The sequence below is a fragment of the Thunnus thynnus genome, chromosome 5, assembly GCF_963924715.1.
Source record: "Thunnus thynnus chromosome 5, fThuThy2.1, whole genome shotgun sequence".
In the NCBI taxonomy this organism is placed as follows: domain Eukaryota; kingdom Metazoa; phylum Chordata; class Actinopteri; order Scombriformes; family Scombridae; genus Thunnus; species Thunnus thynnus.
The window spans coordinates 27,859,956-27,887,379 of NC_089521.1; the positions used below are offsets into that span (position 1 = coordinate 27,859,956).

General features: G+C 39.7%; 1 protein-coding gene and 1 long non-coding RNA gene across 9 annotated transcripts in view; one reads left to right on the forward strand and one right to left on the reverse strand.

The window, feature by feature from the left end:
• Nucleotides 1-27,424, forward strand: part of plekha7a (pleckstrin homology domain containing, family A member 7a) — a 143,181-nt gene that overhangs the window by 46,316 nt on the left and 69,441 nt on the right. The window contains exon 1 of one of the 6 annotated variants that reach the window (XM_067590511.1): nt 19,856-19,978. The exons of the other annotated variants lie outside the window; for them this stretch is intronic. The gene's annotated coding sequence lies outside the window, so the exon portion shown is untranslated. Of the gene's footprint in view, nt 1-19,855; nt 19,979-27,424 lie in introns of those variants that run through there. 6 annotated transcript variants of the gene reach the window in all.
• LOC137183449 (uncharacterized) lies at nt 4,201-26,495 on the reverse strand. Of its 3 annotated transcripts, XR_010928471.1 has the most exons (5): nt 26,258-26,495; nt 25,481-25,625; nt 8,280-8,576; nt 5,430-7,427; nt 4,201-4,326 (listed from the first exon to the last, which is right to left on the reverse strand). It is a non-coding gene; the product is annotated as an uncharacterized lncRNA (long non-coding RNA). The 3 variants fall into 3 exon arrangements; XR_010928470.1 differs by having other exon boundaries at nt 4,232-5,620; nt 26,258-26,463; XR_010928469.1 differs by having other exon boundaries at nt 4,232-7,427; nt 26,258-26,463.

The window sequence follows — 27,424 nt, forward strand, 5'->3', positions numbered from 1 at the left end:
GAGGAAAAGAGAGACAGAGGGAGGAAATATATGTATGTGAACAGGAAAAGAAGTATAACAAACCAGCTGCAGGAAATAATATAACAAGACCTCACAGAGTATGCGGACTAAGACCGGAAGAGAAGAGTGGTGTCTGGTAATCTATTGAACCATAACAATATAATAAGTATTACTGTTGGTCAGACAAAACAAACAGTCTGAGGATGTTACTTTGGTCTCTGGGAAAGTGTAAATGGGCATTTTCACAGTTTTCTGGGATTCTAAAGGCTAAATTAATTGATTAATAATAAAAAAAAAACCCAACAGATTAATTGATAATGAAAATGATTTATATTAGTTGTATCTCCATTCACATCTTGTTTAATAAAACTATGTTTTCCAAATAAATAATAATAAGCAAATTTGAATGAAAAACTAACAAAATGTGTCAGTAAAGTTTTTGTTGTACAGTTCGTTTGAAGAGTTTTGTCTGGGGTGATGTAAAGTCACGTTGCCTTCATACATATGGATACAGAGTGGCAGGCAGTCTCAGTCCTCCCATGAATCTGTCGTTCTCTGTGTGTGTTGAGCACTTAATTTACATGCTCTGCTCCGACTGGACAGTTTTTTTTCTGGTGTAGCTGCTCTACTAATGAACCAGTTATGTCAGCAATTTGTTTCCACACGTCCTTCTTCTTTTTGAGGTCCCAGTAGCTCGTTAAAGACACGTCATAGAGAACCCTGGAGAACGCAAAGATGAGAACGTTCTTTCATATAGCGGAGTGAAGTATGAGACAACCTTGTGCGTCCATTTCCAAAGGAATAAAAACAAGGATGATTGGCTCCCGCCTTATTGTCACTTTCACAAGGTCTCGTTCACAATGAGCAGCAACCTATCGCCGTCCCAGCTTCTGAGTCTGTTATTGCAAACGGCCCATTAGATGTTTAAATGTGAAGTCAATCATCTAATTAGGAAGTTGTTTAAATGTGAGTCTTGCATACAGCACATTAGGCAAATATTGATATATATCAACCACGTCAACCGTAACACCCGGCTTCACAATGTTAAGTGTTTTGAACAGATACAGATGAATTCGATCTGTATCTCATTAGCTGGTGAGTTTACACGAGGAAGATTTATGTTAGTTTCTCCAGAGAAGCTGCTCAACTATCCACACTGTGAAACCAGGGCTGATTTTGGCATTTTGGGAACAGTCTGAAACATTTCATTCTCACTTAACCAGAATAGTTTCACGAGCTGTGTCCCAATTCAGGGGAACGCGGTTCACAAAGGCTAATCCTTCATAGACCGCGAAGGCCAGAACCAAACATTGTTAAATGAGATGGTTTGGTCTAATGGAGGATTTCCAGCTGCGTCACTAGCTGTTCCCGCCCTTACCCTTGTGTCATGAAGCGCCACTCCTGTCGCCTAGCAACCTTGACAGCTGCAGTTGACAATCGGGACACAGTTAGTAGAAACGGAGCCAGAACTTTTAATTTTATTATCGTGGCAGCCCGTCCAGGTCCAGCAGCACCAGCAGGAACCAAAATATCCTGAAACACATTTTCTAAGACCTCATACTTATAAAACTGAATTTAAGACATTTAGACACCCTGTTATTCCACTTCTGTACTTTATTTATGTTGTAAATAGTTGTAAAGACCGCTGTAAATTAAATAAGCAATTTATGAATAAACAATTACTTTATTATATTTCCTTCAATATCTTTTATTTTAGTAGTAGAGAGAAGAGCTTGTCCACTCTCTCTCTATCCTCTGCCCCCCCCCCCCCCCCCCCCCAAATCGACAGAGGGATGCAGTAAATTGTATTATTCTGTCTCACTCGGCCAGCGGCTCCTCATGTCCAAAAATGTCTGAGCAGATTTACAAACAGGTGTTATTTGGATAAACTGACCACATATTGGGAATCTAAATGGTTACTTTCTAAAAAAAAATCTTAAAACTTAAGTGATATATCAATGGCTGAAGAGCAAAACCTCCTATTTGAGAAATGCACTTTTTTGAGAAAACTAAAAAAAAACTTGTTTTCTTGCAGAATGCTAGATGCAATACATTATACACTGTTTTTGGACTATATTATTATATTATGTGTTAACAGTACTGACTAGGTATTAATGCCTTGCAAAGTGCAGATAGGAGCTTTTGCACTTGGTGCAAGTTGGAGGAGGTTCTACGAAACAATGTTCTAAATTAAGTTAATAATTAAAATTAAATTAAAAATAAAATAAAGTTTGTTTTCAGGTAAAAAGATGTAGTAAATGTAATAGTTACTACATTGTAGTATACAAGGGTCAGAATTCCTTAAGTGGGAAATTCCTTAAATTCAGTGTATTTGTTTCCTTGTCCACTGGAAATGAATGTTCAGTGATTGTGTAAGCCACTGGTGCTGTAGCCTCTCTACACACCCAGGGACTCTGCCTTGTGTTTTTGTTTTGTTGTGTGAGTTTTCTGCCGTCCTTGTTCTCATCATCGAAATCCGTCAATCAGAAAATTCTGCAGTTGGAGGTTTTCCGCTTTGGCCATCGATATTAACAGTCCTACAGTGAACATTAAAACAGTTTAGCCTAACTTTATTTCTGTAGAACCTCTCAAAACCAGAGTTACAAGCTGTTTCACAAAATACAATACCATATAATATAGGTGCAAAGATAGTGAACATAGAGAAATAAAATTTAAAACATCATACACAGAAAATGCAATAAGAACAGGGATTTCAACAAGTGGTCAAACACAGAGAGATAAAACAAAATATAAAAGAACAACATTAAAACATTTGAACAGACATTAGGTGGGCTTTTAAAAGCTTTTTTAAACTGAGGCACTGTCTCAGCTGATCTGGTACTGAAGGGGAGTTTGTTCCACAGCCTTGGAGATAAAACAGTAAAAGCATGATCCCCCTTTTGTTTTAAGTCTGGACCGTGGAAGTTTTAACAACATTTCATTCCCTCTCGGTGCAGAATAAGAGGTTAAGAGTTCTGAAATGGAGCCAGACCATGTAGGGATTTATAAGTAATCAATAGAATCTTAAATTGAACTCTATAACAAATGGGGAGCCAGTGTAGTTCGGTCAGACCTGGAGCTCTGCACCAACTGTAGACGGGCAACTGCTGCATCATTTAGGCAAGTAAATAATAAATTGCAGCAGTCTAGGCAGGAGGAGTGTAGAGAAGTTGTTCAACCATGTTTTTTTGTGAGCATTGGTTTGACTTTGGCAATATTTCTGATTTGTAAGTAGCAGGATTGAACAAGACTCTTAATGTTTCTAGCTGAGTGTTTCGTGTTAGTTATTAGTGGTCGAAGGTGGGGGGGGGGTGACGGTGTTAGAAATATGATCAAGACCAATAACCAGGACTTCAGTCTTATCTGTGTTCAGTAGCAGGAAATTGGAAGCTATCCAGTCCTTAACGGCAGCAAGGCAGCAATGCAGAGAATCCAGATTGTTACAATTTTTAGGCTTAATGAGACATAGAACTGGGCATCATCGGCATAACAATGGTACGACACGGGTGAAATGGCGAATAATATGGCCAAGAGGTGATACAAACTGAACAAAATAGGGCCGAGGACTGAGCCCTGTGGAACCCCACATGACATGAGAACAAAACTAAAGTGACAACTAAACTAGAAGTGTCTTGGCTCGCAGGGAACTTTGCAAATTCAGAATTCAAATCAAGACATTGGTGACATTTTTTGAATAATTTGTCTGTGCTCATTAGCCACATTAACTCAATGAATCTACACCACATTATACTCAGCCAGTGTAATAAAATAGCATAATATCCAAGCAGCTCATTTCACATTCTTGGATGGGACTCTTTGTCTAAATGTCACCCTGTTCACAATGCTAGACGTATCCTTATTTCAACCTGCTTGATAAGAGGGAAGAAAGAGAATCACTGTTTAGTAGTGACATGGAGATTTTACTTAAAGTTTGGTGGCTAAATCCAGCCCAGAAAGCTGCTGCTGGTGAGTGTAATCTGTGTTTTTTTTTTTTGATGTTAGTTTCATCAGACGTACAGTTGTGTGTGTGTGCTGTGGCTGGAGTGAGGATCAAGGCTGAAAGGAAACAGGGCAGATGTGAACAAGTGTAGCTTAGGTTACAGCAAGATGAGAAGATCTCTTCACCATCCCATCGAATTGCACCTAAAATCATGTTGGATATGAGTCGATTAGAGTCAAACGGTGCTGTACAGATGGATGGACCTCAGCCTAGAGCACCTCTTGAGGGCTGCTGACTTCAAAGTCTTCACCTCTGTTTTGAATCGGAGAGGAGCAGAGATGCTGAGCACTTGTTGGGGAAGTGTGGCTTTCTGTCTGGGCCTTGACCTTACAAGGTAGGAGAGAATCAGTCAGTCACAACATCAGTACATCAGGATTTTGTCCTTTGTAGTGATATTGGTGAAGATGTGTGTTGTGTATTGAGCATACAATGGACAGTAGTGTGAAAAGTGTAAGAGCAGTATTGGATAGGCGACATTCATTATGTGTGTTTGCCAGAAATGAATAAGTCTTGGCTAGCTCTTCTTTATTAGGGCTGCAACTAACGATCATTTTCATTATCAATTATTCAGAGGTTCTCGATTAATAGTTTTGTCTGTAAGATGTCAGAAAATGGTGAAAAATGTGCTCGATGTCTTAGAGCTCATGGTCTTGTTTTGTCTGGTCAACAGTCTAAATCCAGAGACATTCAACTTACTATCATGTATTACAAAGAAAAGCTTCAAATCATCACGTTTGATTTGATTTTTTTTTAGCAAAAAATGACTAAAATGATTATTTGATCATCAGAATAGTTGCTGATTAATTTTCTGTCGATTGACTGATCGATTAATTTACCATTTATCATTACAGCTATAGTCGTTAGTAGTGCCACAAAGGCATTAGTAAGTAAACACCCACTTCACTGTTCTGTGCTGTGAACAAAACATTTGATAACATACTAAAGCAGCTGATATAAACGTGTTGCAGATAACAATGTTATCTGTTATCTGCAATTATTCTTGTTAATAGTTAACAGGAAATATCAGAAAACAAATGTCAAAGAATCAATTTAGAAACATTATTACATAGTCTGTCCAACAGAAATCACTGATGAATTTGTTTTTGTTTTTAAACGTCCTGCTTAGCACATGTTTTTGTACGTTATGTGTTCATGTAAAAAAAAAAATCAGATTTTTTATGTACTCAAATATCCTCCTCAAATATTCAGTATTAGTTGGGCTCTAGTTTGTATTAGAGATCATTGATCACACGCTTTATCTCCTGATACTGATTCTGTTGCTCACAAATCGAACCTTTGTGCTCTTTTTTTCTTTGTAGATTTAAAATATTTTGTAATTTTTTTCTTAGTAAGTTTAAAATCTGCACGTTTCACTGTGTAAAACTCAGTTGGATCATTTCCTCAACATGAAGCTGTAACTACACATTACCTCTGAACCGGAACAGCTTGATTTCATCAGGCGTGTCTGAGTGTCGTTCAGGCTGCTACGCGGCCGCCAGAGCTGATCGTGGCCACTCTAATCAATGCTTATGATTCCACCAGACGTGCCGCAGTGTGTTTCAGAAGCAGCCCAGAAGCGGCTCTCCGCTCCGCTTCGCTGAAAATATATGCAGCGTCAAGCTGCACGGGGCAGATTGAGCCAGGCAGGAAGTCAGACACAGGAAAGGCATAGAGCATCCAGTCAATTTTCAAAATGAAACATCCTGTGTAGACTCCCAATTATATATTATATTATATATATCACATCACTACATCAACATTATGTCATAACCATAGGTCATAACTGGTGGCACCAGGCCAGAAGTCATCCAGTCAGAGGGTCTCAGGATATTTGACACCATGGACGACAAGGTTCATCTTGGAAGTGGAAAATCACAAGATTTTATATGGTAGAAGCACAAAAATCAAGGAAAAATGACCAAATCAGCAGCAAGTCAATGTCCAACAGGCAAAGTAACCTTTTGTTTGTTTGTCGTTCTCTCTGTACATCCATGGTTGTTACACAGATTATCGCGTGATCTTTCTTGTGATCTTGCGAATCCAGCTGCCTCACAAGGTACATGCAGCGCCCCGCTTCTGAAACGCTCCCAGTGGCGAATGACGCCGTATAGAGGATGGAACAAAACCACGTTGCAGCCGTGCACGGTGGAATCAAGGCATCCAGTACTCATCCAGTAGAGCTCTTTTAAGGCATATGCAATGTTGAATTATCATGTTCTCTAAGGTTTATGAAGTTTTGTTGTTACAGTTTCACCAGTGAAAAGGTATTTTTAATGTGAAGTCATTGTATCCGGGCGATATCTGAAATTTAAAAACAATTGTAATAATCAACGGTCTGATTTTGAATACACGTCCTGTTTTGTCAGTTTTTTTTTTATCTCAAGTGCAAAGTCCATTAGATTTGAACACAGGACGTTTTTTTTTCTATTTAGATGCTTCATTATGATATGAAGCAGTAATTCTTAATATCGGTGTGATAATTTGTTGGTGCTCTCATGGGAAATCAGCCTTTATTGTAATTATCTTATTAAAGAGGGAACGGTGTTTACCACATGCTGTAAATAGAGTCTAAAGAGTCTACTGTCTCTGCAGATTTCAAGTAGCAGTTTTATCAGTGATGTTGGCATGGGGGAAGAAACAAACCCTTACTCCCATTCCAGAGATGGATGTGTAGGATTTTGATATCAGCCCCGCTCCCCTTTCTCCATCTGTTTGTCACTGAAACCCTTTGAGCTTGCCAGTCTCTCAGGTCTCACATTACGCCCCAGCTGGCTCGGTCCGTGTGGGCAGCACAACTCTAATCCCTGTCTAATCTGAGACAGCTTTGTGTGTAATCAAAGAATCCACTGTAGATTCATGAAGAGGAGGGGCCGCGCATAGAATAAAACACACCAACAGGTTATATGCTGTTCGGTTCCCATCAAAACTCAAAGACAGTTTGAAATTGCTGGTGGACCAAATCTCGACTCAGTTATTTCACTCGACACAGAAAGATTTAGTATCAAAAATGGTTTTAATGCAGGTTTAAAGATAAGTTTTACATATATGTAAATGTCTGAAATTGTGTTTTTGGGAAGGTCTTGGATGCCTGTTAGGTGCGGTCGATTAATCGGATCGAAAGAAAAACAATTGGCAACAATTTTAATAATTGTTTAATCATGTCAGAGATTATGCTTGGCACACCAGCCAGGCGTTACATGCGAAAACTTATCTGCTGCGGAGGAAAGCAAGAAGAGAGAAAGTAGGACAAATGGGACAACCCAAACACATTTACATAGCATGTATTTCACTTCCCACGTTGGCAACCCCAAACGAGAAGAAGCTCTGTCTCGCTTCAGTCTCAGAAGACCGAGCGAGGAAAGAGTGGGCCGGAGCAGAACTGGAGTGATTCTTGTTAGTGGGTAGACTGGATTCCTCTCTCCATCTCCTAACGAGGCATAAAGTGCCATCTTAAACCTGTGTTTTGTCACAGAGGTCCATACTACTAATATTTCAGCAGCAGCTGCTCCTTAAAAATGGATTCAGGCCATTGTATCCAATAAATTAAAAAAGCAGCACATGTGCAACTTGAGATACTGTAGATAGCAGGGATGGACATTATTTTTAGTGCCTGCATTTCTCTGATGTGCTCTGAATTTAGTTTATAGGCGCATTAGCTTCTTAGGTAATAAACGCTGCTGCAGATCCGCGTATCCCTCGTGGTGGGGGGGGGGGGGGTGGATTTTCATATCTTTGAAGCCAAGTTTCAGTGAAGTGATGAATGTTGCCGTAACCGGACACGGCAATGCAAAATCTAACACTGACAAAAGAATGAATATCTGAGTTTGGTTTTTCCTTTGGAGATTTTGTAGAAACATGGATTTAACTTTATTCTGGGGTTTTATACTTCCTTGTCTGTAATAATCTGATGGCTCCTATTTGGGTTGTAGCCTGTTTTTCACCTCTGCTCTGTTTCCTCAGACTAAGCCAGTAGGAGAGTAAAGCTTAACTCTCATGTTTGTTCATTATATCTTTGACTACAGGCTTGAGGCTAGTTTCACTTTACTTTTCATAGATTAACCCAGTTTACTACAAGCTATTGCCTGAAATACCCAGAATAACTCCAAAGTGTCTGTCACTGTTATGTTTTTTTAATGTATAGTACATCAATAGCACCTCAGAGTATCTAATGAATGGTGCACAAAGCCTACAAACACTGAAATAATTTGCTGTAATGTGGATAGAACTTTCAAATTCCACTCCACACCATCATGTTCAGTAATATTGTGTGACTTATTACCAGTTCGGTCGCTTCCTCATGCTTCCTCTCCTCCCGCTGCGAGGCTTGTTTGGAGTGCACTGCAGCCCTTCCTCCTCGTCTTCATGGGCTGCACAGCAAAAGGACGTCAGCAGCACAACAGCTGCGAACCCTTCGTCGGTGTGCACGCTTCGAACGGATCCGTTCAGCCGCTGTACTGCTGTGCTCTCCGAAGCATTTCGACAGAACTCACAGCCCCAATACACAACGAAGAGGTGCAAATAGGGTTGCAGTCGCACATTGGAAAGCATGTGAAGCACCGGCTTCAGGTGTGTTGTTCTGTCAGACAGATGTCAGATGAATTTAAACAAGATTGAATTCATCATCTTTGATCATGATGCAACAAATCTTCTAAGCAAGCTTATGATGACTGATGTTATAGATAATAAAGTATGCTGGAATCCAGATATAAATAATGTCAAAGCAAAAATGTCCAAATCTATTGCAATACTGTATAAAACTAAGGAATTTTTAAATCACACAAAACACAGATCCAGTGAACACTTAGCAATAAGCCATTATTTAAGCTGTAATGCTCAGTTTATGCTGGGATCAGATTACATGATATTTTAGTAGTTATCAGATGGTCACTGTGTCAGATTAGGTGAGGGTAGTTATACACTACGACACACCACAAGACATAAAACGAGATGTCGTGCATGCGATTATCACTGTCATTCCAGATACTCCATGTATGTCCACTCGGGCCTTTATTCAGATAATATTGTATAATAGCATCACTTTTCTCATCACTACTGCTGCTGCTTATATACAATATTTAGCCCAGATCCACTCAAGCATCCACCTTCAAGCTCCGATTCAAATTTCCACTGACTCTGTGCAGTTTGCAGCGAGTGACAAGGTCAGAGCCCAGACACCAGACATTAACTGCACACTCTTTATTTCCCTTCCCAGTGAGCTGGCAGACTGAAATGCCTCATTATGTTCAGAGAAGTTTGAGTCCATTACGTACAAGTGCCAGTCAAAAGTTTGGACACACTTTTTCATTCAAGCGAACGGGAAGATGTGTCCAAACTTTTGACTGGTGTTGTATATTTAATTTGCTGATGCTTAGAGACGTGGTGTTACCGCTTCTAATCACCTGGATCAGTGCAGGATATTGCCCAAATTAAACATGGAAGCCGGTGGTTTGATTTAGTCATATTAAATGTCACAAGCTTCTATAGTGCCGATCAGGGTGCAATTTGGTATCATTGCATGACATTTAGAAGCATTTTCTCGACTAAATCAATAAGATGCACGTCATTCGTCCACCAGTGGGAAACGTGTTAGTGTGTACGTGGAGGTGATCTGTCTGTCTGTATGTGACTGTGCTCTTTTTATCTGTCTCACTCACTCATTGTCTCTCTCCACCCCACTTTGTCATTGCATCCCAAGCTCTCTCTTATGACTCTTATAGATACCAGTAGGCAGAAATCACAGTGTAGGTGGGCACAGAGAGAATCAGGTGGGCCTTGCTTGTCCGAGACCAATCATACCTAATAGGTTCCGAAAAGCATATGTTAACCAAAATAGGCCATTACAACTATACTTGCCTGAATGCACCACAGTTTAATCATAAAAGCCTTATACAGGCACCGAGATGAGCATTAATAGCGTCGCATAGCCTGGCACGGCGGCCCCATAAATCACGCACGCATGCACGCACTACGGGGCGTAGAAAGGGTCACGGAGGACAAGACGTACGTGCATACGCTTGTGTGATTATTTACTAAAAATCCCACGTGTGTGTATGTATGTCCGTCTGTGTGTGATTAGTACAACTCAGTCATGCAGACGCACATGTGTGCACAGGTGTGACTGCTAACACACAGGCGTGCATGTGTATATATGACCCTTGCCACTCTCTATACACACACACACACACACACACACAGATGCAGATGCAGGTGCAGCAACATCTGCATATAATCCAATTTTACACCCGACAAAAACTATACCCAATACACAATAATTTTGAAATAGGTAAAAGGCTATTAGAGTCGTAAAATGTAAATTAGCTTAATTTTGATAATTACAGCAGGAGATGACAGGGTTTGGTTTTGGACAATAACATTATTTCATTATAATCCAACGCTTCAGTCAGTTCTCTTTCAAAGGGAGAAAGAGTTCGGTCTTATGTCATCATTGATGCCCTGTTGCCAGTTTATATCCAGCTGAGAGTTGAAAAGAGTCTCTCAGCCTTACAGCTTGTTGCTGCTGCTGCTGACGGGGAAAGGGCTGAATTAGCAGCCACATATGTGTTGTTACTACTTGGCACTTGTTGAGGAGAAATTGGCACAGAAAGAGTAGGTGTCTGGGTTGAGAATGATGGCTGAACTTGAGCTGAATTCTCTTCCTCCTGCTCCGTCTTTTACAATGTCTTTTTGTTAATGTTTCTCCATGTTTTTTTTTTTATCTTAACCTACATTAAAAGCAGCTAGCTAGAGGACAGTATGCTTCTGTTCCTCTGTGCAATGCGCAGGCTGTATGCTAGGTGAAAGAGGGGGGGGGGGGGCTGCTCGCAATCTGATATTTGTTAAATGCACTGCCAAAATCTGACCTATCATCATCATAATCATAAACAAGAAGCAAGAAACAAGAATTGTTTTCTTTATATTGGTGGCGTAGTCAGATTCATACACATTCATATTCATTGACTGCTATTCACTGGATGATCCTGCAAAAAAAAAGGAAGCCTTCTGATTGGGTGGGCATGAGTGCCAAGTGGGCCCACCCACAGCTACCAGCCTGATAGATACAACGCATGAATCAAACACTGCCTTTAAAGCTGTCTGTCTGTCTTGAATTAATGCAAATGAGAAAAAGGAAATCTATAGTCATCAGCTCCCTTGAAGCTCAGAACCGGTGCCTCAAACACGTAAACTTAATAGTCTTTATCATCATCTCTCTTTTCCTGAATAACTGCACTGCAGATCCCATTTGGAAGCCGCACATCTGTCATAATTCTTGGAAGAAAATGTAAATGTCTGGCATCGTTGTTTCTAAACCATTCAACAACACCCACAAAGTCCCTCTTTCAATTGAATTTGCAGAGCAGATTTCTAACCCACGAGTCTCATGAGTACACCAGACACTAAATAATAAATGTGTTGACATTTGAAGATGGAGCAAAATTGTAGCCTTGAAGTTAAAGAAACTGTCACAGCTTTGTCGATTTACAGTATTTGAATGTTGTATACTACAGTATATAGGACCAGCTCACCTGCAGTCGTTGTTGAATTCATAACCGCTCTGATTTGCACGTCTGATTGGCTTCTTCTCCATATCAATGGTGACCGAGGCTCATGGGTATTGTAGTATTCTTAGCCAAAATCACGGACAAAATGTGAATTCTCAGAAACAGAAAAAAAAAATTGAGATGATTGAAAGTGATGCTCATAATATAAACCTATAGGATCATGAAATGATCTGGGAGAGTCCCATGTTTCTATGTTCAAAGATATGTTTAAAGAAACATTTGAAATGGGATTACAGAACGGGGAAAAAGCACTTTGCAACACACAAAAAATGACTTACATCATCGTACGAAACTCCTGTGAAACAAAAACTTCAGTAACTAATTTTGCTAATTTTTACTACCTTTTTTTTTTTGAAAAATCAATTTGGACAACAAGATTTCGTAAAATGATAACATAACATTGAGTTATTATTATTACATTTTCTCGTATAATTTGATTTCTATGCACCACCACATCAAGACGGATTCCTTGTATGTGCAAACCTACTTGGCAATAAACCTGATTCTGATCCAAACTATTCCTCAGCCCTGGCTGATGCTGTAATTCTTGCGGTGACAATGTAAAAAAAAAAAAGGAATAATGATGTGTCGTTATATGTTTTAGGCTTTTTTGCCGTTATTTCACTGACAGTAGAGACGAGAGAGAATGGATGACAAAGGTCCCTTGTGATTATGTAGTAAACCTATTAAACCTGCAGGCCTCTAGGATGCTTCAAATGATGTCTATTCTCTGTTAATTTTCATGATGTATTATGTGATTTTAAGTTTCATTGTGCAAGTCTTATTACTCACTCATGCACATATTTGTCGGCTGCTCTTGTTCCCTTTCAGAAACGTTCTAGTACCACATTTCTACTATTCCATTTATTTCTTTGATTATTTAATAATTCAAACAGTTTGCTTTCTTTTTGTACTCTCTTTCTTTTCTGCCGGTTTTGATTCGACTCCCATTGATACCGACACACTCGCTCTCATACACACACACACACATACAGAATCTCTTCCTCTCTCTGAGACGAGGCCCGTAAGGACGCTGTGAAGTGTTTTGAATGTGAATGCAGTGTAGACTCGTCTTCTATTAGCATGCCAGGCTGCCGGTCCCCATGCCGATCCCCTCTGTGTCCGGCTAAAAGCTGCTTTCCTGTCGTCCACATACACAAACACACTTTCAGAAGAGGTGTTGCTCGCAATAAACACTCTAATCTCCTCCTTTTTGCAAAAGCCCACCATAAAATCCCAGTGCTATTTGGCAATATTTATTGCACTGGACAAGAGTGGGGGCTTATTTCAAGCTAAAGATGGCCTCATCTTGAGGTTGCCATAGCAACAAAATGTCCCAAAGCGGTCTCTTGAGGGACGGTGGTGGGGGGGAGTTTGCGTCTGCCTTATGGCATCACCAGTAGCAACAGAGGTGGACGCTACTCCGTCTGCTGTTTCTGATTGGTTGTGATGGACATCTCTATTACACCACCATCTGCCCCCACCATCCGCCTAGCCCACCCACCCTCCCGAAAATACAACCTCAATCAAGATAGAACAGCTCATCAGGGCTGAAGAATCCCAATTCTGCTACTTGATGGAGCTGCAATTAACCGTCAGGGCCGCTTTATAACCCGTGCGTCTGTCTGGGGAGCGTCGTGGTGGGGGAGTAGAGGGAGGGGGGTGGGGGCGGCAGCTGCGGTGGTGGGGACGTGAGCCGGACAGCATCAAAAGAATATAGGAAAGATGACAATGATGAAGACGAATTAAATGCCAGCAGTTGGTCCGAAATACATGATTAAATTTAGCGATATGTTTTGTTGAAAGCAGGATGTCAGGAGGGGCATGAAGGAAGGAAATGAGGTAAAAAATGAAATGTGCTCAGAGCAGGGAAATAAGAAAGATAAAACAGACTTTATACAGACAGTAGGATGGACTAGATAGAGAGAATACAAAAATATCATCGCAGAGAGGGTAAGTGGTAACATCATGTTTCCATATTCCTGCGTTTTTAGAGGAGTCATGAGGTACGACGGAGAGCAAGACATACATGTATAGTTTAGCCTGCCAAGCCACCGGGACGCTCTATAAATAGTCCCATGCATGTACTTTTGTGGGGGTACAAAGGTTGATTTCCCCTGGAATCAATGTAAATATGATCACCTCAAAGAGACGGGCAAGAACGGTGACTCATGTGACACAAGAGATTTAATTAGCGTGGTTTTAGAGGATACGTGTCCTGCCTATGTGCCAGACGAGTGAAGTGAACACAAGCTGCTATTTCAGGACAAGAACTACTGAAACCCTTTGTAATAAAGGGTTTTTTGAACACTTTGCCTTTTTATTTGATACTGACAATAGAGAGGCAGACAGGAAACATGGAGAGAGTGCCAACGTTCAGCCAAAATCGGACGTTTGAACGTCGCAGTGTTCATTTTGACCACTCTTTTACATTGAAGGTCCTGTAGTGCTTGTTTTAATACCGCAATTTAATACCTTATTTCAGTCTGTCAGCCGGCTCACAGGGTATCTGGTCAGGTTTCTGTTGTGTCCTGCTGCTCCTCACCAAAATATATCAAGTACAGACTAAACATTACATTATACACAAGCCAAAAAACATTAACTGGATGTTTAAACTTTCCATGAGTCCTCTCATCCATGCTGATTTAAAAGATGAGTTTGATTGTTCATTCTTGCTGTTTCTAAGGACAAAAGTAGACTCATTCACCCATATGAATGACCCAGGTGGTCAAAACACCACTTAAGTTTCCATATCTGTTATTCTTAAGTACACATTTGTAAAAAATATTCCTAAATGTAACACATTTCTCCCCAGAATACTCTCATCTGTTGAACTATATAACAGGAGGTTAGAGCTCCTTAATATTTTCTTCACTCATGATGTTTACTTTTACATATCTCTGTTTCATTTCTCTTTGTTTATCTTCTTATGAATATATTAATCTCCACGTTGAACCATGTGTTTATTTACTATTTAATCGTAGTTTTTAAATAGCGCCGACTCTTCTCAACCTTGTAACATCCCTATCGATGTAAGCCAGTTGTCAGATGCGAGCTGTCTTCTTTACAGCTTCGGTTATATTTATATTTTTTGTTGTCATCAGCGTATTTGCATTCAGCTCCGCCGCCGCTCCTGCTCTGTTTACTGTGAGCCCTGGTGTTTGTGTCAACTGAGGAAGTCTCCCATGTCCACATGCTGTCAGGACAGACAGGATAAGAGATGGTGGAAGCAGATACTGTAGATCAACAGCCCAGCAACTGTTGCTTTGCTGTCGCATTGTCAGGAGGGGATTGATGGTCGACAGATTCCAGCCCTAACAAGATGTTAGTCGACGCTTCGGAGCGATTAAAGTAAAGTGAAACTGCTCTTCAGTTTTAATCATGGTAAATGTTTTAAATGTACTTGGCTTATCATCTTTTTAAGGTTTATTCATAGATAAAAAAACACTTTTTCTGGCCAAATAAATGTATATAGACAGCTAAGTCCTGCAGATATTTATTCTAGATGGTACTACAGTGAGGTTAGGAATACACAGGGCTCATACTTGTTTGTCTTAAGCTTCAATTCTCATATTTTGGTTTAATTAAATCTTATTGCAATCATTAAACTGTTCAAGTGCCCCTTCAACAAACCGCTAAATCCCAAACAGCTTCTGTAGGACGTTCTGTAGGTGTCCAAACAAAAAGAGAATTTGCCAACAGGGATCAATAGAGTATCACATTATATCATTAACCCAGCACTGTAGGCAGCTTTTCTGCTGCTTTGAGTTACGGATACGCCATTTTTCCTCCACTTTACCTCTTGATATTGACCTGCGCCCACGTAGCCACAGCTGAAGAGCAGCCAGCAGATTTTCACGGGATGCCTTGTTACTATGCTGATTAAAGTGAATTTTGGCACTTGTTCCTTACATTTTTGTCCTCTATTACTTTTTTCCATTCAGTAACTTATTGTTTACAAAATTGACAGCATGTTTGACTCATGCAGAAGTTCATTTTTAATTATAAAATCCATAAAATTGCCTTCTTTGCAACATACATTCTGTGCCCCTAAATAGCCTTCCCCCCAAATCCTTCCTCTGTCAAGCGGCTTCTCAATGGACTCACAATGAATCATATTTGCTGTAAAGGCACAATCTGCGGTGTGAAGGCTCATTTTTAGTCAGTGCAGGCACTTTCGTAATGAGCCTAAGCATTGCTCACTCTTCTACATGCTCTTCCCAATCACAGGGCTCCATTCCGCTGCTATTCCTGTATATGCTAAATATTTTCATTATCTCTGCAATAAGACATTTAATAGGCACTCTGCTCCTCAGCCTGGTGAAGAGTGGCTATAATGAGAGTCATATTTCGAATTTCAGACTTTTTTTTTTTTTTTTCCTGCACCAGCCAGCTATAACCATGTGGGGAAAATTAAACTGTCTTGTTAACATTTCTCATTCAAAGTAATGAGCCCTGCTTACTCCAAGCTTGTCCACCTATTGTATGTTTTTTAATAATAAATGTTGATAATTTCCTTTGGGGGGGGGGGGGGGGGGGGGGGGGGATGCTGGAGGGCAACATTTTTTCACAAAATATGACAAAACAATATATTTGTCAATGAATGTTATTTCAAAAATCTTCTAGCTTGTTCTCTTTCAACTTATCTGAATTCATCTGTTGATGATTTACTGTTCAGTAAAGTGTAATTGATGCGATTGATACGTCCCATGCTTGAAAAAGGTTAAAAAAACAAAACAAATATCCATGCCATATCAGCACATAACTAATATTAGTTAACAGCACTATTAAAAACATGCATCTCCCTTTATTTGGCGCCAGGACTCATTTTGTCACAATATGATGCGTTGGAGTCACATTTGTTGGGTTGTTGAAATGCCTGCTGGGTTCTCTTTCATTAGCACCGGGAAACCTTTACCTTTTGTTGACTGTCAACACAGAAAATGATGTATCGGTAAGTGTTTATGGTGTGAGACAAGTGCTATAACTACAACATTGGGGGGGCATGAGAGCTGTTCAGTGGAGGCTGAGTGTTTTTCTGCCTCTTTGACTTTGGCTATTACTGATTGAAGGGAGGGATAATGTTATCTGACAGTATTATCGTCACTGGCAGCATTCAATTTTAAACTCAGTATTAATGTATGCACTGCAGGTGACAGGTCATGACTGCTTTATCATCACAGGTAATGGAGTTTTCATGAAAGTGAGCTGAATAGGAAAATATTTGCTAATGTAAAGATGTCTCATGAACCAAATACTGTATGTCTCCATCTCATATGAATGCAGGTGGCTGTTTGGAGAATTACTGTATTCAGCTGGTAAAAGCTTTTTAGGCCTGTTGATTTAAAGTCAACAACCACTTAATTTCAAAGAAAAATTAAAAATGAAGAGGCCAGGTGCTTACTCTGTTTCATATTTATTAATTCCAGGAAACTTTAAGGTGCTCTTCAAGATGAAGAAACTTGAAAATGTTCCTCAGACACTCTTACTCACCTGACAATCATTAACTAGTCGTAAACTGAAACAACATTGAAGTTCTCTCCCTCACCTAATAAATGTTTACCGCCAACCTCATTTTAAGTATATTAAAGTGGACCTATTATGCTCATTTCCAACTCTATATTTTTAATTTCTCTAGAGTAGCTTTGCATGATTCACAGTTTTTATACTTTACTGGCCCTTTATTCAGCCCCTCAGTTTAGCCTCTGTCTCTTACAGGCAGTCTTATCTCCTGTCTCTTTAAGCCCCTCCCCCCTCCCGAAGAGCCCTCTCTGTTCTGATTGGCCAGCTTTCTGGAAGCTGCTGAGGGGCAGCCATATCAGAGTCATGTTAAGTTACTGCTGATGCAAACCCAACATGTCCTGCTTATTGCATCATATTAAAAGCTTTTAAATGACTAAGTAACAGGAGACTTTTATTGTGAATAATTTACGGGAAATGAAGCGTGCTCCTCACCGAATTAGCAGAGCTTCATTAGCGGTGCTAGAAAGCGGGCGACACAACAACATATGAGGATATTTGGAGCTCTTTGTTCAGCGGATCATTTAGAAATAATGCAGGGAGGAATAGTACAAGCAGATACAGCCAGATGAAGAGCTGCAGACGACCAGCACACCTCCAACAGGTAAACAACGTATTTTACTTTACCATCTTGTGTAGTGGAAAAACACTCACAGCGTGCCAGCTTGACTCGAGTCATGACTCGGCATAACTGTCTCCAAAACAATGGAAAAATGCCATAATGTTTGCGGAGCAGAGCAGTGAACTCGATTGCTGTGCGTGGAGCAGACAACCATGTAAAGAAATCCGTCACGAGCCGACGTTGGCTCGAGCTGAAAGTTAAAAAAACGTTAGAAACCAAGCGTCCAGAGCCGTAATATGAAAATCTGATATTGTAACATTATGTATGTGACTGAATATAAGGTATGCAAAATAGGTCCCCTTTAAAAATTAAAATAGAATGTAAAATTTATTTGCTTGACACTGCACTGTATATTGCTCTCATCAGCTGTTACTAAGAGGAAACATATTGCATGATATTGTAATAACATTTGAAATAATGTCTAATATTGAATGACTACCCTAAAATTGTTTTTCATGGCACTGTATAAGATTTACACCCCCAATATGTTGTGTTATCACTGTTTATTCTGCTCTGTAGTTGTATTTTGGAACATCAAGACTTTAAATGTCTTGATGTTTTTCTTTTTTTATAGCAAACTGTTACTCACAGCTGTCAATCAACGCCCACGCGGCAGACAAGTCTTCAAATCCTATTAACAGAGCAATAATTTTCAAAATGACCACCAGCACACTTATTAGAGGTCCTAAATTTAGCAATTGAGACCATAATTACTCATTGAAAAAAATGACTTACTTCGTATTTCCAGAGATGGTAAATGGACTGCTGGCTTCAGCCTCAAGCCGCGACAGTTGCCGCTTGTTTCAAACACTGTGCAGCAGTGTATTACATTACACATTGTTTCCTAGACCGTACAGTACATGTAGTGGCAGGTATGTGGACCCGATGCCCATCTGGGCCTTGGCAGCAGGGTCTCCATTACTGGCATGGTGTTGTTGCCAGTCTGCCAGCAGTGCTGAGCAACTGCCCTTGCTCTGTCGGCCCCACCTTATCCTCTATCTGCTGCTGGAGATGCTTTTTATTTTACTGGGTCCCATTGAAACCAGATGGGGGAGCTGCCTGGCAACAAAAAAGTGCTGTGATGTAATGAGCAAATGATGCTTTGTGCATCGCTTGCTAGATCCTTGAGGTCATAAACCAGGTTGTAGTAGTGCCACTTTAACTACGCTTCCTGTCTGACTAATAAACAATGGGTGTGACAGAGAGGGATACGTAGGTGGGTGATGAGTCAGTGATGAAGTAAAGAGCAAGCTGCATTATGCAAAATGCAGATACACCTCCACAGTAGGTAGTCCTTTTTTGTGTAAAAATACTGAATCCTATTGTGTGTGTATACACGAGAAAAGTCTAATTTGATGCACTGTAGCTTTTTTGGGTAACCTACATTGGCACCACCTTCCAGCTAACTCTAAAAGCCTTGCACAGTTTATGATAAAGCAACAGTTTTATGTAGTCGTCACCACTGATCAAATCAAATGCGTCCAACACATTTGAGGCACAAAAGACTAGCATTATGGGTATTATAATAGGTCTTGTTTTTCAGCCTGATAGACTGAGATGTGTAATAAGAGATGTGTAATAACTCTCATGACAGTGATTTTTGTGGCAGGGGGCACATTGGTAGCATTCAGCTCACAGACTACCACACTGGTCCGGCATATGTCTGGTTTCACCACTTCACCCAACAAAAAAAAACCCTCTATCGGGCTTTATACACCTTAATTTAATCAAACAAAGGGGTAATGTTGAATGCTTTCCAGACTAAGTGGGAGTGAGGAAAGGAGCGATGAGAGTGTGAGAGAGAGAGATTTACTGTGAGAAAATCAAACGAAAGAGGCTGTTTATGTTTGTGATGTGTGCTGGATGTGTGGGTGCGTAGGTGGAAGTGGATGGCTGTGAAACCTGAGCAAGAGATGGTGGCAGCAGCAGCATGGAGCTGAACCAAATGTGTCACTGCCTCATGCTCACTGGGCCAAGGAAGGAATTTACTGGCAGCATCGGCCTGCTAGGAATTCAGCAGGGTGACTAAGTATATGTGTGTGTGTGTGTGTGTGTGTGTGTGTGTCTGTTTGTGACTTTGTGTGTTTGTAGTGGTCAGATTGTATTCCATCTATTTACCCCCTGGCCAGTTATAGGACCGAGAGCTAGCATGCTAGCACTCCCTCCTCCTTGTTACGGACAGGAAGAGCGCACGGTGCATGCAACACTTGCCCACATTCACATGCTTGGAGGGGAACAAAAAGTAATGAAGCCACAGCTGTAACCGCATGGATACAGGTAAAAAGATCAAAAAAGAAACAAAACAATCTGTGCTTTTTCTGTCTTCTGCTTTTCATTATGCTGAGTAAGCTTCCTGCATCCTTTTCATAGTTTTATTTTTGCAGTGCCCGTGGCAGCACAAGGTGGAACTGAGCTCTAATGTTACAGCAGCAGCGCTTCTCTGCCACTAATGCCAGCCATCAACAGAACAAACACGGAGTGTCTCGCAGATGTTGCTTGTACTGATAGTAGTTATCATGCTTTATAGCTTTGCAGATATAACTTTTTATGATGTTGTATCTTTGGGTGTGGGTCATGTCAATGCAGCACAGCTTTGGCTCAGACAGGATTGTGGACATTTACTTTGTCACAGCATGTTTGCCAGAGTATCGTGGTCCATCCTGAGACAAATTCTACTAAAGGCAGCCAGGGATTATTCACTCATCTATCTATTAAAATCCAGAAAAATACACTAACTGGCCAGATTGGTAAGATAAATTATATGCATTTAAAGTGTCTTTTATTGCTCAGCCAAATAACTTAAAATGTTATGATTTCATAATCTGTTAATGACTCCAGCAAAATTCAGTTTGCATGGACTGATGCAAACTAATAATTAATATAGTGCGCATTATAAATTAAATTAAAATTTGATCAAAACAACATTTAACATTAATACTGGGCTTCAATAGGAATGCTCACCCAACTTTTGCCACATATATTGATAACTGAAATGTAAATCTCTATGATTATAAGCCAAAAAATATCTATATACTTGTGTGTGTGTGTTGTGTTGAAGCAACTGTTTCATTCAAAATAATGAACAATGTGCATCTCAAGAGCTTGATTTATGATCTAAAATTGGTTTATTTGTATGTCCAGCAATAAAAAACACCAAATCACATGAACGGGAGTAAAACAAGTGATTTTCGTGAAGCTGCAGCCAGCAAATGTTTGATCAAATACTGATGTACTAATCAACACATCAGCTTATCGTTCAGCACTAACAGATTAAGTATCTGCTTAAAGAATCTTTCCTTGTTTTTGTAAAATATATTTCTAACTTTAAAGTCCATGCAGTCTGTGAGTGCTGGAGGCTGAAGCATCATCAGGTAGCTCTTTGGACTTTCAGTGGCTGTTAAATAATCAGAGCTGCGGTGCCAGCGGCCCACTCTGCAGGCTGCAAAAAAAAAATCAACAGTGATAATGTTTTAACCTACTTTTGTGCTGCAGCTAAATCAGGACCATGTTTGCAGCTGTGGCATTGTGCAACTCCATTAGGGGATGCTTATTTAAACATTAGGAAATGTACCAAAGTGTCATTTAGTTCTTGGCAGCGGTTTGCTTGTGTGCATTCTTGTGTGTGTGTGTGTGTGTGTGTGTGAGTCTTTTATCAAATTAATGAAAGGAAGTGACTGGTGTTAGTCTGTGACAGAGAGCAACCAGTGGATTGGTTCTTTTACCATGAAGAGAAGAGTAATTTGGCTCTATATTGTAATTTTTGTCCAATTAAGGTTTGAATCCAGTCGTCTGCCTTTTGGATTTGAATTGAAAAGGTCACATGTAGCTACACGCTCTTTTATCTTAAGTAACTTCACTTCAACACTTCTTTTTTTTTAACCAATTACACTGTGATATTTGCTCACATAGAGTCAAATTTTAGCATTTTTACTGCACTTGGTGGTCTGCCTTTTTCTGAAACACACCCTCTTACACTGTCACCTACACTTCCTTAAATGCAAGCATCATCGCTCTTCCTCTCTCTCTCTCTCTATCTTAATGCCTCACACACACCCATGCACACACACATACATTCTTAAACATGTACCGTGTGCTCTGGGATGGGTAGCAATGGGAATAACCTTGCTGTTTTTCCGGCAGCGCTCTTCCCCGCCCTCCCCTCGCTGCACTTCAAACACATTTCATCTGGAAAAACCTTTTAAATAGATGTGACCTTTGACTAAGAGAACACCCACTCACCAAATCATTTAGAAGCACTCTGTCTGCACCACATCTGTTAAAACACAAGGCAGGTGTGCACAGTGGCAAAAGATACAAAGACAAATCCCTGCTATTTATCAGCGATAAGGGTTGCGTCCAAAGCCGACAGGTCCGCTTTTTAATACATCAGTCACATTCCCATGGAGGTGTGGCTTATCGGAGATGGTGACACATTGATCAGTGCATCATCAATAAAAGGAAATGTCCAAAGTGCCATGTATAGCATTTTAACTTCGGTAAATCATTACCGCATTAACTTAAGCCTTGTCAGAGTCATTAGACAATAACTGAATACAAACAGGAACACAGTCTTCCTCTACACTTTGTGTTATTATGTAACGTAATCAGCTTGATTGCTTTATGGCGAAACATGATATTAACTGAACCTCTTTTGGAACTTGAGTTAGTTTACTTTATTATAGTACATGCACATGTTTATTAAAGCCTCTCATTTTGCATGCTAGTCAAGAAACAACAGGGTGTATGTTTAGCAGACTGTTACTGATTATTTATGTGTTTGCTCTGTGGTCGTGTTTTGTAGCAAAAGGCTTGTTGAAATTATTGGTAGACCATCTACTTACTATAATGTCGATGTTATTTATTCATTTTGAGAAGGAAGCTTTTTGAATGTGAGATTTTTTTTTGCGAGATCATTACAGTGTATGTTTTATGTGAAATTTAGGGTTTGAAATATACACAGAAACAGCCGAGAAACAAAAGGCCTCACTATGAATGAAGGTGTGCAGTTATACAGCTACTTAGACATGATGAAGTTTGAAGATGAGAAGTTGGCCTTTGAGGTTTTTACTGGAAGCAATTGTGAAACTGTGAAAACAGTATTGGATGAAACACAGTGATTACCAATCAGAAAAAAGATGGAAATATCATAAACAACTGAAAGCAGGACGTGTCACCAGTTAAAATGAACATTAAAGGGGACATCATGACAAGCTTTTTTTGTGATTTTTATACTGTTGTGATGTCAGATCTCTATGTTAAATATGGTCAAAGTTCCAAAACTTGAGGTGAACGTTTGTAAAAATACTCAACCTTTTGATTGCAATGTCACCTCTACTTCCTCCTCGTGATGACATCAGACTGTTCACACACGCCCACAAGGAGCCTTTGTTGCTAAGGCCGTTGCTAAGGTTGTTCCATGGGTTCGTGTTTGTGTTGTCCATTCGCATATTTCAGATCAGATTCGAGCTCGAACAGGTTCAGATGTATTTCAGATGTAGTTCTACCAGCAGCGGTTGCTACTAGCAACAGAATGTTCAACTGTAATCAGCTGCTGGTGGAAGAACAAGAACAATTAATGAATGAGAGACACTTAGCCTACTAACTATTTGCACCATTAGTCTGAGTTAAAAAAGACATTTATAGCCGTGGTAGTAAGGTAGACTTGTTAGTGAATTTAAAATGAAATAGAATAAAAGTGACTTTAATATGGAGCAACTTTAAAGACAAAGAAGCTGAAGACTACATTATAAAGGTGGATTAAACTTCATTCCAAATCAAGTCTCTTTGTTCTTTCCTCCTTCAAAGGCAATTATATTTCTAATTTAGGTAATCACGTTGTCAATAAGTAATTACAGAGGTCAATGTTCAGCCAGGCGTGACTCAGTTTGAACTTCGTAGCGACAGAATGAATGTTTGAAAACCTCCCCGGAGGCATTTTGATTTTAGACTTAAAAGGTACACCTGAAGGAATGAAATTTCATCCACCTTTGTGCTGAGCCTTGAGAGAATTACAGTCAATTCTACTTTGAACTTGAACCTTTTTGGCAGTGTTTTTAAAAAAAGGCTCTGAAGGGACGCTGATTATCAGAGTGTGCCACCTCTTTTTGGCAAGAAGAGAGAGAGAGAGTTTTATGGGTGCGACTAACATTTTTTTTATTATTGATTAGTCTGATGATAGTTTATTTAATGAATCGATTAATCATTTAGTCTATAAAGTGTCAGAAAAATGTCTATCACACATCCCAGAACCCAGAGTGACATCTACAAAAAGAAGGTAGGTCGATAAATTAATTAATTGATCAACTACTAAAGTTTTTGCATATTAATTCTGTTATAACGAATAATCAATCGGCAGTTGCTTTCCCTGTAACTCGGCTATAAGAACAAACAGGAGTAAAGTAACTGCAGTTCCTGGCGACACCCAAATCATATGACACAGCAGGTGCAGTGTGTGCAGCGCATGTCAGCGAGACAGATCATGTGTGGTATGTGTGACCATGTGTGTTTGCATGAGAGGTGGGTTGTGTTGTGCGAGCGCTGTCATGGACGTCCCCCTGTTTACGTAACCCCCGAAGGTTTACCGCTCGTCCTTCATAAATGTCATGTGAAAAAGTCAAACAGAGGCACACGGCGTATCAGCTGACAGTAGGTCAAGATTGTTTGGTAAGAGGAAGATTTAGTTTGATTCCTCTTGTCACTGCTGCCTTTGAGTCAGCAGATTCAGCTGTTTTGATAAATGAAGATTAATGGAAGACTGCGGAATCACAATCACATAATGAAAAAGGGAGAGTGGCCTTTTGAGCTTTGCTTTTTCTCAGTTGACAATGTGATTAGCCGTTTTGTCTCAACAGTTTGTTATGGTGTCTGTGTTTGGTCAGAAAATTACACACCGTCATAGCACAAGTTGTATATCTTCTTTGAGACCTTTCAGTCTTTACAAAACCCCAAATGAACATCTTTAAGAAAGGATGCTGTGGAAGGGAGAGCTGCCATCGATCGCTTTGCTTTTGTCAGACAGAAAAATGATGAGATGTTTGTCTGGTTTATGTGTCGGGGTGGTTTTTACATCGCAGATTGTTGTATCAATAGCAAAGTAAAAGTTCAGTCTACGTCACAGAAGGTGCACAGACGAAAAACTGTGATGAATTTGATGGTTTTGATAGAGGTATATGTTCCCGACTGGGATCAGTGATGAAACTGGTTCCCGGAATAGCAAAACAAAACAAGTAAAATAAAAAAAAACCATTTGCTTTACACTGTCTGTCTGAGCTCAGCTGATTGGTGCAATCACAGATGTTTGTATCTGAGAAACACTGAAGCAGATGGAGTTGAATTTGGCTCCAGATTTGAGAATTCAAACGAGACCCTAATAGTGAGAAAGAAGTCTCTGCAAGTTTGATTCATTTGTTGGATTAATATCCTGCAGACAGTCTGAGGAAATGCTAACTGCAAACATGTTTCAGTGCATTAAGCTCGACATCTTTTTATGAACAACAGTCTGTGCATCTGCAGGTTCACACTGATTAAATTTAAAATATTGATGCCACTGTTACTTACTGTACCCTCATGGACTGTGTCATACATAGAAACACCCATAAGACAAATGTTATTCAGTCTAAACTGCTTGTAGGTTACATGTTGGTTTTAAGTTGCACTTTGCTCATGAGCAACTCTAGCTGGTACATAAAGTAAATGATTGTAGCTGTAAGAATCAATATGTAACATCAACATTGGGAGACACTGAAGAAGTTACGAATTACAGTAAACATGAATTCTTACCTTGTGATGCAGCTGGGTCTGCGAGATCACAACATCACCAGAATCCATCTTGTCAGGCTTCAAGTTATGCACTTGTGTCCAAACCACCAGTGGTTTGGACCAATCAGCGTCCTATGAGGATTCTCTCTTGATCTTGCAAATCCAGCTGCCTCGCAAGGATAGACGGTGACAGACAGATGATTCATCCAATCACCTGCCAAGTATTTTTTTTTTTTTTTTTGAAAGTGCCTGCCCTTTTCCAAACAGTTGCCAAGGACGACTTCTCAGATGGTTCTGTGTAACAAACCATCTGGTGTGTCAGGCTACATTAATCCTGCATTTGTGCTTTTTGCATGCATTTCATTTTCTTTTATATGTTTTGCAGTAGATTCTAATTATTTTTATCATCTTGTGGTGACATTATCATTGGACTATCCAAATACATTAAAGCCAAATTTGATGTGTGAAGGACAAAAAAAACAACAACAACCAAAGAAAACAGAAATAAAACTTAATTACTTCTAGTGCAGCAGTTGAAACAAGCCAAAAATCTTATTTGTAACTCTATTTTAGGATTGAGCTGCATCCAGCGGGGTTTGTGCATATCAACTCACTGCCATGATTAATGTATGAGGTTTGGCTTCAATACTTTTTTTGATACTGGGTTCAAAAACTATCATTACCAAAAGCTGGCATTGAAAGTTTGGTCACATTTGTCATCTTCTGTAGTTGCACTTTGATCAGATAGTTCTTAATTTAAATGAAAATGTTGCCAATTTTCATAAACATATCACTCACCTTCATATTTCGATCCAGGCTGTGCCTCCTCTGACTCGACCCATCTATATTCTAGAGTCGTCACACCTCCTGTCACCCTGCAGGTAAACACCACGCCTTACATGGAAAGCTGCATGCATAGTGTCAGCATCAAGTAGGCTATTTTAATCAGTGGGTGTCGAGCTTTTTGAGAGGTAGCTCTTTTAATGATACGGTTGTTATGCAAGTCTCTCATGGCTGGAGAGCCAGCAGGCGAAGGTAGAGTTTTGTCTCTGTTGTCCTTGGAGATTTAAGCTTCTGGGACAACAAAAATGTTCGGATGAGTGGAAAACATTTTTTTACCGCTGCATTGTAAGCTCTTAGCTGATGCTGTGTTTCAGGTGCACTTAACAGTACTTCTCAGCCACAGTGAGCTACAGTAAAATAATGTAAGATAATACAAGATGAACACAATGAAAGGCTGAGCAGAGGCTTTGATTCATCTGACCCACATGGACTACATTATGAATGTCTTTACAAGTTTTTGTTGGTGTGTTATGGGTTCATACAAACTTCGGCTCCATCTCTTCATCATAGCTCTCAGGGTGTGAAGTGAGATAATGCACCATATTAGCACTCGGAGTACTCAGCCCACAAAGTAACAGGACGCATCAAAACAGAAATATGTATCACAAAAACACACACTCTTGTGTTTTATTATCACTTTACATGAGCGTTTATGTAAGAATGATGCTTCGTTCCGTGTTTTTCTTAAAGGGCAAATGAAGATATCAAGATGTCAGCAGATATCAAAAATTCTCTCTATGTCTGTGATTAAACCAGATTTCAAAATGGATTTGGTGTGCAGCCACAGTACATGTTGCCTAGTAATGCAGCAGAAATTTTAATATACAGGAACTATATTTCATTCTTTAAAATGGAGATAAATATTGTGTTACATACAGTCAAGTAATGGTCAGCAGATATTTTTTTATTTGATGATATATGGCAGATTGTTGTAAATGGACCATTGTACTCTAAAAGCTGGATGATATAGTCTGTTCCTTACATTATAGATCACTGAATTACGTGTTTTTGATATAATAAAATGCGGTTGTTAAAGCTGCAATATATCAGTTTTGGACACTTGAAGACAGATTTCCACAACAAGCTAAAAATCACACATTTGACATATTATATTATGATTCT